The sequence below is a fragment of the Dermacentor silvarum genome, chromosome 4, assembly GCF_013339745.2.
Source record: "Dermacentor silvarum isolate Dsil-2018 chromosome 4, BIME_Dsil_1.4, whole genome shotgun sequence".
In the NCBI taxonomy this organism is placed as follows: Eukaryota; Metazoa; Arthropoda; class Arachnida; order Ixodida; family Ixodidae; genus Dermacentor; species Dermacentor silvarum.
Genome location: NC_051157.2, coordinates 167,707,695 through 167,721,522, shown reverse-complemented (window position 1 = coordinate 167,721,522; position 13,828 = coordinate 167,707,695). Strand labels below are relative to the sequence as shown.

Genomic DNA, 13,828 nt, shown 5'->3' with positions numbered 1-13,828 from the left:
GGCCAAGTGTGATCTTTATAATGCCGCTGCATTAAAAAGGAACGTCATATGTAGGCATCCGATTCGTTGGAGCCGTCAAAGAATGAAAGGGAATGACTTAATGGAGTCAGCTACTGTAACTGCTACTGTACTTAACTTTTACGTACAATTTCACATGGTAAATTCTAAAGTATCTCTGTATTCAAGCTGCTCCTTAGCCTTCCCCTGGCAACACCATAGACTTTCAGCTCTTTCTTGTGAATATTTAATGGCAAAAATTTCCCAACAGCCAGGTGCTGTAGCGGCTACAGCAGTTGACACCAGTAAGTTGTTCTCTCTCTTTTGATGAGCTCTGCATTCAAGACACTTAAGTGTCATGCTTTTTAATGCAGTACTATTATACATCAAACTTGAATGTTCGAAACATGTAAGAAGGCATGTGCTGGGTGGTAACCACACGAAAAGTGAAGGCTGAGGAAACCACTTATATACCCAGTTTTAGTCTCAATACCACGTGGACCATGTGTTTGCCATGCTGTGGTGAAGCCCAAATGCTTTTCTGCATTCATGGCTTGTGGTGCGACATTGCTTCATTTTTCTCAGTTAAGGGCAAGCGAGTCCTTGCTTTCTTCCAGCACAATAATGCTACTACATTGCCTATCATTATAGATGCATTAAAGTTTGCAAAAAGGTTATGCACTGTTTTGTGTCATATTTTCAGATTTCTGTGCCACTGAAGCCTATCTGTACATGGGTACACATAGGTGGACGATGCCAATTTCTACTACAAAATAAGAAGTGGCACGTGGAAGGGCAACACAAAGTGTACAAAATGTGAGAACACTAAAGCAGGAAAAATGAGAAACTTCTAGAGAAATAGGCACAGCTCTATCAACAATCTTTACACACCCTTCAGATCAAAACAAAATTTTTTTTTCTGTTACTGCACTTCAAACTTTGTCACATTACTGGTTGGTCGACTTTTACATTGATGTGAAAATTATAATAAATTGTGTTCCATTGACATAACTTGCTAAGTTGTATAAATGCATGCACATTTATGTGTGCTACCACATGCAAAACCATGAACAAGGCAGCGTAGTGAGAAGATGAAACAAATGAATTTCAGAGCTGTTGCACATCTGCATACATTACAAATGGTCTTCACAAACATTTACAGAGTTTGTTAATTATGTTACTAAAATATTGCAAGAACAATGCCAACTCAGAGTGGGCAAACAGTGATACAACTTACAAAAATGCACAAGGTGAATAGCCAAGCACGCTCGAACACAAATGCTACAAACTAGTTTCATGCACATACTCTACATAATGAATCACTTCAACATGGTGACCACGTATTTTGGACGATAAACGTGCTCACAAACACTGAATAATTAGGATAAAGAAGCATGTTATAGCTTGCAGCTTCATGCACCAGTGGTAAACATGCAGCAATCCACGGAAGCACTACAGCTTAGTTTTACAAATGTGCACACATAAGACTAAGGCCCTCATAAAAAGTATGACATAAGATTAAGGCCAGTATTCACAAATCATCCTAGAATTGAAATGCCCTCCTAGCAAAGAAAATCCTCTTTGAAACTGAAATTTAGGGAACTTCGAGGCGCGGTGGAGTGTTTCTTTCCCTCTGTGGAGTCAAGATGTAGCACTGATTAAGAGAGCATTTACAATTATGGGCCGAAAGTACCTTTCTTTTTCTGGCGGAATGGATATGTACAAGGCACTATTATAGATGCCATGCTATGATTTTCTTGCACGCCACTAATCTTTGTCCTTAATAATTGGAGCCTGCAAATTTGCCAGCACTGCACACATGTCGATGATTTTGCGAATGTGAGGAAGCAGATCAGAAGAGTCTTTCTGACAATATTCTGAAAAGCTTCATGCACTGTATGCACCGCTCAACATGTATCCTTGCACTTGCAATCTTGTAGGTGCTGAGAACATCCTCACGTGTAAAAGGCTCATTTGGCCTGCAAAGATTGGCATCTGAAATTGAACTCCTCGCTCCACAAGAGCACTCCTGATTTGAGGAAAGCCCTTGTCAGCGAGCACAAGGTCCCCTGGCTCACGCATGTGCAATATGCCACAGTCAGATGTGATAAGAGAGTCGGTGGCACGGCCCCCATAAGGCCTCGATATATAGCTTATGATGCCACTTGGAGTTATTTCTACAAGGAATTTCACAGTGTATGTTCCTTTGTAGCTCGAATACATGAGCACTTTCTCATCGACAGTGCTTGGCGCCGCGCAGGGTACTTCTGTGCAGTCAATGATAACCCTGCAGTTCACATAGTCGGGCTTCAAACAGTTGGGCATCATCAGCTGTGTGGTTGACCGTGATGGCCAGTAATTTACTGGCCGCATTTTTACATGGAGACTGGAAAAGATGAACAGAAAATGCCTTGAACATGTGGTTCTGTGCAACCCAAAAAACACTGCCAAGGACGAGTAGGACAAGTTTAGTTTTAGCTTCATCTAAAAAAGAAGTAATTTGTTTGAAGCCCTGGTGGTGTCCTCATTCCCTGTACATTGAGCGCCTGAACTACAAGACATGATGATGTATGGTGTTTAATGGCGCAAGGGCCAGGTATGGCCAAAGAGCGCCAGGCCTGTGTTAATAAGTTGACAATGGAGCAATGAATTGCCAAAGGTAGATGTGTCGTGGCTGTAAAAGGGCCTAAAAACAATCGCTGTAAAATGGAACTACAAGACATAGCAGCTTTGTAAAAACACTCCGTGAAACTCCAGCAATACACTTTAAAACATCTGAAGCTCTTTCACTGGGGCAGAATGAAACAGTCGCATAACCACAGAAGCCAGGGCTTGAGGTCGTGTGGTCAACGTTCATAGGATCACATGCATCGTCCTTGACGTCGTAGGATGTTCCCCATGATGCATCCTTGCTTTCCTTCTTGCAGGCAAGAACAACCTAGAACAGATGTTAGCGAATGAACACAAAGAACAGTCTTAAAAACACTCGACAAGGGTAGCGATGGGCGCTATGTAGTGATTCATGAGGAACACTTTTGGTGCAATGCGAAATGTAACAGGACACAAGAAGGCACAAGTAAAAAGGCAACACACAGCGCTGTGCGTTGTCTTTTTACTTGTGCCTTCTTGTGTCCTGTTAGCTTTCGCGCTGCATCAAAAGTTAAAAATACTATTTGCCCAAACATTGCTGCATGACTGAGAAAGACGTGGTCTGGACAAATTATATCAACGTGAAAAGAAAGTGGATCTCGGAACAGTAATACTTCAAGACAATCAATCAATGGCAAATTAAAGTAATGGAGTGAAATTGAAGGAAAATGGAGTGTAGCCAGGCCGGGCAGAAAATTTCATGTTGAGATGAAATGAGAAAACCTCTGGGCACGGATTGTAGTCTTACTGCAAAAATTCATTCTGCAGTCGACAGGATATAAGGTAATGTCTGACTATGACGGTAGTCAGTTATTCTTTTGTTAAGCAGTTCTAGCACCACGGTAAAATGCTGACTACTGAAAACAATGCACTGAAAAGCCCATCCTCCTAAAGTGACTAAAAGAACGTAGCTTCATTCACTGTAAACAAGCACACACAAGATCAAATGTGTACTAGCCACTCTAGTAAACCTCATCCTACCTGCGTCTTAGCTTCGCATTCTTTTAAACAACAAAAGAAGAGGCTCGGCATATCCACCTCCGACAACCACGTGCAAGGGTCTGTCTGCGTTCCTGCCTGCACAAATTTAAACCACAGTGGGGTTACCTTCTTGCCATTTCTCCTTTCAACTTTGTTTTTGCACTATGCAAAGCAACAGCAGCATAGCCATCACTTGTCCAATTTTCCTCTCACACTACAAGCGCTACTGAAGAAATGTACAGTAGAAATATGACATTTTACATTTGCCTGAACTTTCCTGAAACACCGAATTTCATGAGTGTTTTCCTGGTTGGTAGACACCTTAGAACTACTGCTGTGGACGGGTGTTACAAAATGTGTTGCATGGCCGTAACAGGCACGCAAGGGGAGTTTCTGCATATCCACGTGCATGTTTCATCTACACCGAGGCTGTGACATTTCCTTTTAGGAGCAGACCTTCTTTCAGAGACAGAGAATGTAGCTGCTTTCAGCTCTTGTTTTGGTAGGAGTAATCCTGAAGACGTTAAACATACTGGTAGCTGTAGGGCGTGTTCAAAAGCATTCTTATTGCTGTTAGCCACATTCAGAACAGTAGCCGACGGATTTTTCGGACTCCAAAAATTCGGACTTGTTGGATATTCCGGAGTTCATAGATGTACCGGCAGGATTCCCATAGTGCTAATGCATTTTCGCGACCGATTTTTCGGGCGAATCTAGGTGCCAATGTTCGAGTTTCCGGACTAAATCGCTCGCTCCGAGCCACGCTACCCGATCTTGGAGGCCGCCATGTTGGATTTTTCGCTGGCTTGGCCGGGCTTGGATTCCAGTGCCCCCCTGTATAGCCTTCAAGATTAGTAAACGCACAATATTCTCTCGTCTACGAGGACACGCCCGCTCTTCCTTGGCCAACAAAACGTTCCAAAAAGCGGCAGTTGCTCTTTTTTTTTTGTTCGGTCAGCTCAGCACTATCGTCATATCACTTAAGCGGTATCCGGGCTTTTTTTTTGTCTTTGTTTTTTAAGTTTCCGTTGCGCCGTACGCTGTGTGCGGGTGAAAGCAGGCCCCGGAAACTCTCGAGTTCACCAAATGGCCACAGAGGGCGAAAAATCAACCGCGGCGCGTTCCAGCATAAGCGCGCAAGTGGAGCTACTGTAATTTGGTCGAATACTTTAGTTTGTATTTTTTCTGCTAGGGGCGCTCAACTCGACTCAATATTTGAGCTATTAATGTACATATAATAACCGACAAACACAATTACAGTGTCATTTTTTTACAAAATAAGGAGTCTATTGTTTTTATTGGACTTCTGTTATTAAAGTCCGTGCTTCGTTACTTGAATAAAGGTTTTGAAGCCTCACTGAGATGTGATTAGCGGCAGCCCACTGGTACCGATTGCAGTCCGTGCCGTTTATCGATTCAAATTGTACGGCGGTTATATTTGCGAACGGGGTGGTCGTTTCCTTTGAGCAGCATCCCGCAGGTTCATTTTAATTAGATATCAATAATACCTCAGCCAGTTTATGCGTCCAACATTCGATAGCTGCAACCAAGCGAACGTGTTTAAAGACGGTGAACTTTCTCAGCTGCGGCATTTCACTGGCGGCTGCATGCACAGCTTCCGCCGTTTGTGATCTGCCGCGTCTGGCCGCATTACGTCTGGTTGCTTGAAAAAAAAGTGCTGGCCAGCATGAAAATTCATCGCTGGAACCGAGCACAGTCTGCTTGAAGACTACCCACGAAAGCGGATTAACCTTGCAGCCCCTGGGCTTGTGCGCCGGTGAGTAAAAAAGCAGTGCTTCGCATTTTCAACTTTGAATTTCTTTGCATGCGAGGTGGATAAAGCAGATTCCTGTGGTCATTTCTTAAAAGTAGAAAATAGTAATAATTCTAAAGTTATTGCCCTTCCAAAGCATTATTCAAACGAGGCTCTTGCTACTTTGCCAAGTTGCTAAAATTGCTAACATGAGTACAGCATAAATAATAAGTTTTGGCTGTTTCTGCATAAATGATACACTGCGATAAATTCACTGCACATTAGTGACAAGTGTACTTCCGGTCATACAGTTAGATTAACTGCATTTGAGACATAATAAAATGACTGTGTTTATTACTAGTATCTGGCAGAAACAATTGTCATCTAATCGAGACTTGACTAAGCACAGCCCGCACAAGGACACCACTGAAAGAAATGCACACTCAAAACAGTGTTGTGTGTGTGTGTTTGTGCGTTTTTCCGTCATGAAGCATTTCGTGCACTGTTCTCTGTCATACATGAATCACAAACTCACGCACACTTCCAGCATAGTAATTGAGGCTCTTTTTTCTTTCGATTCTAGCCTCCTAGACGCTGCTCATATTTGGACTCATCCCTTTGGACTCTATTGTCTCTGGACATAGAAGTCAACCGTGAACATGTCTCCACTGGAAGTAACATCAAGGGCCAGAATCCTCACAGGGTATGTTTCTGAACACTTCAACTAGAACCGTGATTTTTCTTCATTTATGGGACTAACTTTTGTTTCACCACTTTTTGCTTACATGTGTGTCATGGCTTTGTCATTTCTCTTTTCAGGAAGATGGACAAAAGAGAGATTATTGGTCTGCAAGCTGCCCACGCTAAGCCACAAGATGCTCAACTGTCACCACAATGACAACAGGTCCTCTTGAACTACGTGCCTCACTATGAAATGGTTGGAAGTTTACCAGATAGAGAGGTGTGAGACCTATTAGGAAAACAGCAGTCTACAGTTCTGTATCATACTGAGCGGGAATGAGAAATTTGACATACAAGCTTAGTTGCTTTTAAGGGCGCTTTATGACAATCGGAGAAGTAACATGTTGAGTCCCAACTTGTTTCTTTTGCAGTCATTATAGCCATGACGACCAGAACAGAAACAATGTAGCAAGCTCCTACTTGCTAATGCACAAACTCTGTCATCTGCTCTTTGCAAATAAATTTGACGGGCATTAGTACCACGAAGTATCACATGCTCCCTCACAATGATAATTTGTTACATGAAAATGCAAAGAATTTTAAAATGATCAAAAGCGCTTAATGCAATTTTAAGGAAATGACACTTCATGATGAGTGAAACTCATTTTATTTTTTGCTTAAAGTACCCTCAGGGCCACAGGTATTAAAGAGGGGAGTGGTTACAAAGTAGTAGAGTAAAACAAGCAAGTGCAGTGAGTTCTTGTAACATAATGATTCTCCTGATTATACAATGTTAGTTAATGTTTTGCAAAAAAGTTTGTTATCTGTGATGGCTACGATACTTGGTGGTTCCATTTCTGAGATGTACGGGGCATGACAGAAAGACTTCGTGTTCCGGAAATAAATCAATTCCTACCTTACTGCGATGATCGACGCAGTTTGAAATGCACTGAGGCAGCGGTATAAAGTCATCATGAAGTGTGGTGTGATAGAAAATTTTATGAAATAGCAAAAGATGGCCGACTTTTCGGCGATTAGCTAGTGGAATGAGTGCTAGGCCAGTTTACATTGAAGTTATACTTGTGGTACAGTTATAATTAGGAATAAAAGTATAGTTATTTTGTACTAGTTCAAGTGAAGTAATAAGATTAACACGACTGGGATCCCATATTGCAGATGCATATTCAAGTTTCCAGCGAATTAGTCTTGTAAAGCTGTAGTTCTAAAGTAGACGGTGCTTTGGAAAGGTTGCGCCATAAGTACCTGAGCATGTGATTAGCACTGCTAATGACGTACTCTATATTATTGGTCCAATTTAAGTTATTTATATGACATGACAAAATCTAAGGGAACGTTGGCATGGCAAGTGCTAGGATTAGAATTAGATCTGGAAATGCACATGATTTTACATTTGTTTACTACAAGAGGCTCATATACAGTTTGTATGAAATCAATAACTAGGCTAGTACTGCACCATAAGAGATAGCCAGAAAAGGCAAGCTCACACAACTGGCCAGCCTATTTCACACTTCACAAACTTGAGAAATCACTAAAAGCAAATTTTCTGTCTCTTCAAACAGCAGATGACAAAACCTGCGCACAGTGTGCTCCGAAAAATATTTTGAAATGTACTCGCAGAATAAGTTCAGCTTAACATTCAGCTAATCAACAGTGAACGAGCAAGGGAAACCTCAGCGTGGGAACTTGTCTTCGTCTCGGCCCTCACAAATATGTTTGCTTGGTGAAACGTTGGCTTCAAGCTGAGGCTTCCCTTGGTCACCTCAGTTACTCAACTGAAGTGTTCATCTCCTTGCAACCTCTTTGCTGTGTTTCAATACCTATACCGAGATTCTTTTTCAACATGAAACCACAAATTCCATTTTCCAACGATCTGTGAGCATTAATTGGGCTTGCTTATATGTTGATTTAGTGTCCTTGCTTATTCACACAATATTTCCAGAAGTCCTTGTAAGCACTGCTGTCTCCATAACGTTCCTTGGTTTCCCTACGAGTACTCCACTTGTGTCAAAGCCTGTGCTGCCGCACCTGAACACTAAATGTGCAGCAGAAAAATATCGAGCAGAAAATGTGATGTAAAATTTAGCATAACGCCCCCCTCCTACACTTTGTGCCTCTCGCCAATGTGTTATGAGAGCAATGAGACATTGCAGCTCGAGCTTATTTTGCTGACAGTACATTTTTGCCGAGTAATTTTTTGTGTTCCTTTCTTTAAACTATCGGAAATCGTCGAACGCAGAGAATATAAAACGTCAAGCAGCACTGTACGCAATACAAGTACGAGGGCAGCTCGGCATAAATATCACTGTCTGAACCTTCGTTCTCCCTGCTTTACGGCACGCCGAACACGATGAGAAAACTTCGCTCGATTTCAGCTTTGGGTCTCAATAAATAGATGGTTATCTGTGTTTCTATATGTTGTAAACTCAGTGACGGACAACATTAAGTCCACCTGAGCTGTACGAAAATTGTGATCATGTACTGCCTCATTCACCATTGACAATAAACAATGTTAGCTTACTTGTTTGAAGTGTTTTATTGCCAGTTTGGCCTCTCGGTCACCTGGCGACATAATAAAGATATCTGTAGTCATGTTAGAGTACAGTACACACGAATACCGCCCCGAAAGCGGTAACAAAACGCCCCAAACCAGCGAGCGAGCAGCGCGACCAGCCCTACGAACCGCTACCGTAGCGGCCATATTGCTCACTACCTAATGATGATGATATTAGTTTCGATTCTGCCAGCGCCATCTCTCGGTCGCATACTTTAGTTCAGAACGCCACCGCTACGCTTATTTTCGTTGCACTGTGGAAGGTACAGTTTCCCTTCTCTAAGTTTGCATGGGTGTTCTGTGGTGAAAGCTTGCGAGGGTCAGCCGGCAACCGCAATGTAATTTCACGCACGCGAGAGAGGAAGGCAGCCAGAGGCGCACGCGGACGTCGTTCACTCGCGGGGCACGGGGAGAAGGCGGCGAAGACGGTGGGGAGTTGCATTCAGCTCTTGCGGCTGCTGCCGACGGAGCTGCCACACAGGCACCGTATCTTGAAAGCGATCTGCTGTGGCCGAAGTGTGCGCCCGCGATCTGCGATGGGTACAAAGGGCGTGCGCCGAGTGCCAGTAGCTTCGTATGCGCCGTTTTTTTTTTGTTTCTTTTTTCCGACGTTCGCGTTAAAGCGAGAGAATGGACAGCGCGAAGGTCAATTTGCTCGCGGTCATCGAGCGAGATGTGTGCACGTAACCTGTGCGCGTGTGACACCGTGCTTATTTAGTTAGTAACGCATATTTACAACTTTATACGGCTGATAAAACTAACATCCTTACTTCGTATCGCTGTCTTTTAATTTGCTATCGCAATCGATGCTCCGCCTTTTGGGCGAAACTACGACATTTTTCTTAAGCCGCTCTAAGCCTCATAACTTTTTTCTCTTGGGAGGGGGGGGGGGGGCGAGTTTTTCGAACTGTTCGGTTTTTCGCACTATTTTTCAGTCCCCGCGAAGTCTGGAAAATCGATCGGCTACTGTATGCTCAGTTCCTGGTAACACCATGGATGAAAAACTGCCACTGTGATTTATTCTGCACTAAAGATTGTTCCTACTTAAGTTGCAGGGTCAGCTGCCAAAAATCTGTCTTAGCTTATAAGGTTACTTTAGAGGAATGCTTAAAAATTTCTTTATAATAAAAGAATGCAAGGACATTGAGGTGAAAAGGCGGGTTTCTACTGGTGGAAATAAACAGTTCGTAGTGAGTGCTTGTGTAACCTTTCTTGTGCATGTGTGCAGCTGTTCGAGTTGTGAATATTGCACTTTACAATAGCAAACAGTTGTAAGTCCTAAAAAGCTTTACAATCTGCCCAGACAAAGGGAGCACAACCTATTCAACGATACCTACACTTGTGTGCACTGCAGTTGCACCACCCCATTCTTGGTCGTCAGGAACTGGCAACACACAGCTCCATGTGGCTTGTCCGTGCTGCTCACGTGACCGGTGCCTGCACGATATTATTGTTTAAGCAAAATGAACAAAGCACTAGAGAGACTGTGCTTGTTCGGCATAAACAAGTCTATCCATGTAAACAACATGCGTACGTTGGCAGTGTTAACAGGTGGCATTTATGCACCAGAAATGTAGCTAGAACAAGCTGCTAATGGGAGCAATTTTATGACGGCAAGAAGAGTTGTTCAGACCATTTATAATTCTGTTATTAGAATGTCACAATAACTGCTGTATTAGAATAAAGACACCAGAGTCCAAAAAGCTTAATTTAGAGCAACCAGATAACCTTGAATGGCACATGCAGCAATGCCACAAGTATAAATCCAAAAGTATCTTTAACATTCTCTCCAGCTAAGAAAGAAAGCATGTGTCCACGCAAAACGAAACTTGTGCTGTACAGTACCTTGCTTGCAACGTGAAGAACTAGTGGCTTTCATGCCTCTTTCGTTTCTGTTTATCTGTTACTGCTCTTAAAGAGTGTCCTTGGCAGACTCTGTAGTTAGTTATGATTGCCACTAGTAATGATGTATTGCATAGAACAGCTAAAAGGTGGTCTATTAGGGAAAGAGAGAGGATAACGAGAGAAGGGAAGCAGATGAGTAGAGGGAACACACATGGTGCACAATACGGATAGCTGCAGAAGAATGTCCTACAGTGGACTTAAGTAGGCTGGTGATGGATGATTTCCGCTACGCAAAGGAAAACATTTAATTCCCTTATACTTACATTTTGCACTGTGCTTAGCATTTACCTTTCATACCTGTGTGCAGTAGCAACGTTGGTAGACCTGTACACACTTGAAAACAAGGTTGGTAGATAGTCAGGGCTTCTCGGATCGTTCGACTTCTCGTCATTTACAAAGTGACAGCTGCAGATCCTGGTGTGTCTGGTAGGCTGCCACGGACTGCCATCTGCACTAAATGAACCAATACGCAAAAATGCCCATTATAACACGCACAAATGCAAGCACACAGAACGTTACCAGGCATTGCACTCCTACGCCTCAAAATATATTAACAAATGATTAGAATTAGCACAGCATGCACACACAAAATGTATTCAGCTGTGAAACAAACATAGCACTCTATGTGGTAACTGTGCTCAGACAGTAGGAAGCTGTGATGACTTCTCAAACATGAGGCGAATTTTTCTGCGATAATCTAACAGTACCATAACCATATGCAGCTGCTAACAGCAAGTCTACATCTTTTCTAACATTTTCCAAGCAACCACAGCAGAAGAGATATTTGCGAGCAAAAATAATGAAACTGTTAAAGAAGCATTTGTCTAATCATTCCGAAAAAACGCAGCGTGATTCAACCCCATTAAAACGAGGCGAGGCAAAGACCTCATATTCAAAAAGAAATCAACAACAGTTATTCAAGAAGAAATTAGCAATGGTCCAACACACGCGAAAGCACACATAAAATAGATCCAAAAATATAACTGCTGGCGCGACGATTTTACGGGCCGCATAAAACAAAAACAAAACAAAAACACTTGGAAAGATGTTCAGCAGCTTTAACACGCAACACGATGAACTCCTGCAATTGTGCGCCCTAGCTAGAGCAACACAGTAAAGAAGCGGCAAGCGGCATTCAGAACCTGCGAAGTGCCTTTAGCCCGCATGCTGCACCGCAGTCGAACCGAACCAAAATATGGGCAGGCCGTGATGACCTTCGTCGCTTGCCCGTGTCAACATAATCGAGTGCAGCAAACAACGAGATGGCAAGTCGAAAGCGTGATAACAAGAAGCGACGTATCAACGCAGAAAATGACAAAGGGGTCACCTTTCCCGATGAATGGCGGCGATCAATTGTTTCCGTCGCTCCTGCTCATGAGGCCTCGCGGGGAACGGGTAAAACCGCGTCCCCGGCGAGTTTTTGTAGGAGTTTGAGCACCCCACCACACAGCAATTGTTATTCAACATGCCCTGAAGTTTCGCCAACCCCACACATGCGACGGACGTTGCTATTTCACTACGTAAACGTGAACTAAGCGGAGACACACGAACAACGACGCAGAAAACTACGGTGGATAGCTGCTTACTCTCCCACGCGTTATGAGCAAGGTCGCCACCACTAGCGCTTCCGGCGGCGCGCACCATGCGTATACAATGGACCTTTTTCACGATGGGAGAGTGCCTCTAGCGGCCAGAGCCAGAAGCAAACACGATGGCTGTCGATCGACGCGACGGGGTCAACTGGTTCTTGGTCCGCGGGATAGCTTGCGTGCCGTGCAGTGTGTCAGGTGTCATTTGTAAAGTTGCTGCAGTTTTGCATATACGCAGTACGCCTGCATCGGCACCGCTGATTTTCTTAGCTGCCTGTCGACTGTTGCGAAGCTTTTTTTAGCATGTTTTCTATTGAAGACTTGAAGAAACTTCACGACTCCGGCGGTCAATGGAGCTGCGATTTGGAGTTTGTGCCGCCAGTGACGGACAACGTGATCGACAGCCACTTCGATGAGTCACACCAGCAGCTGCATAAAGGCTGGATGTTCAAAGAGGAGAGGTACATTCGCCGGATCGAATGTTTGATGCGACAACCAGGAGGGACCGAACTTGTTGTGTTGCGCAGCATATGTTTGTGCTCGATGAAAGCTGGCCACTACAAGCAAGTCATAACGCTTCGTGAAGGCGGAGCAAGTGCTGTCATCCAAGCATACTGCAATTGCGTTGCTGGGTAAGTATGTTTTTGAGAGACATGTCAAATGCTGTGCATGAATGTGCTACCCGCCCTTATAATACTGAAAGACGATATGGAAAACGGTGTCCTAACAACGATGTGTTCGCGAGGCGGTGGCGCGGTCACCGTCTCTACGTGCAAACACTGCGCTAAGGCTCGCTGTCATAAAACATTCATTTGTCGTTTACAAAGTGAGTCGAGCCACAGGGTACGGGTCAAGCTTGTCGTAAAAGCATTCACACGCTACTGGTTCGGGCCCATTGATTAGGACAGTCGGCAAGTATGATTGCGAAGAGTAGTTCGGGGCGATTAGTTCTGGCGATTATTTGATGTTCCACCGTATTAATTGCAAGAAAAAGATCCCTACCGTGTATAAACCGTTTGCGCTCACTATATACGAACGGATAACCGCACCGTCAAGAACCTTGACCGTGCGGCTAGGAAAAAAACTTTTTAAAATCAATAAAAGCTCTCACTGCAGTGTAGTGCAGCAAGTCCGCATTGATATCGTATTCTGAAATAACTATTCTGTAATAAACATTACCTTTAACTTTGTTTTGCCCATACACTGCAGCATTTACCAGGCATCTAAAGGTGAACATGTTCTTTTTCTGATTTTTTTTAGTCAAAGCCAGAGGTGCCAGCATATAGCTGCACTGCTGTTTGCCATTCGAAGCATCCAAAAGCCGTCTTGTACGAGTGTCCCGTGCAGATGGATGGCACCAACACAAGGTAAGGCATATTTTTTTATTCAGAGCATGGATACAAGTTAAATAGGTAAAATGCAGCGAACAGAATAGGGAGGTATGTCATAGAATACAGGACGATGTGACAACTAACTTCATAAAGGAGCTTTGGTCTGGTATCAATTTTCCTTGTAATGATACCTCAATGTAAAATGTAAGCACGCTGATAGAGAAAGAATGTATCTGAAGAGATGCGAGCTAGCATGCTGATTCGATTCACAGTAGTTTGCAGTGTCCATCATCAGTGCAAAATAACCGCATGCGTAAACAAATGTCAAAATAGATCTAGGCCAGTAATCTATATACAACATGCGTATGTA

General features: G+C 43.4%; 1 long non-coding RNA gene across 2 annotated transcripts; it reads right to left on the bottom strand.

Moving 5' to 3' along the window:
* Positions 1–718: 718 nt before the first annotated feature.
* Positions 719–11,382, bottom strand: LOC125944836 (uncharacterized). Of its 2 annotated transcripts, none has more exons than XR_007466541.1 (4): positions 10,836–11,382; positions 9,967–10,070; positions 3,628–3,719; positions 719–2,935 (listed from the first exon to the last, which is right to left on the bottom strand). It is a non-coding gene; the product is annotated as an uncharacterized LOC125944836 (long non-coding RNA). The 2 variants fall into 2 exon arrangements; XR_007466540.1 differs by having other exon boundaries at positions 10,827–11,381.
* Positions 11,383–13,828: the final 2,446 nt, after the last annotated feature.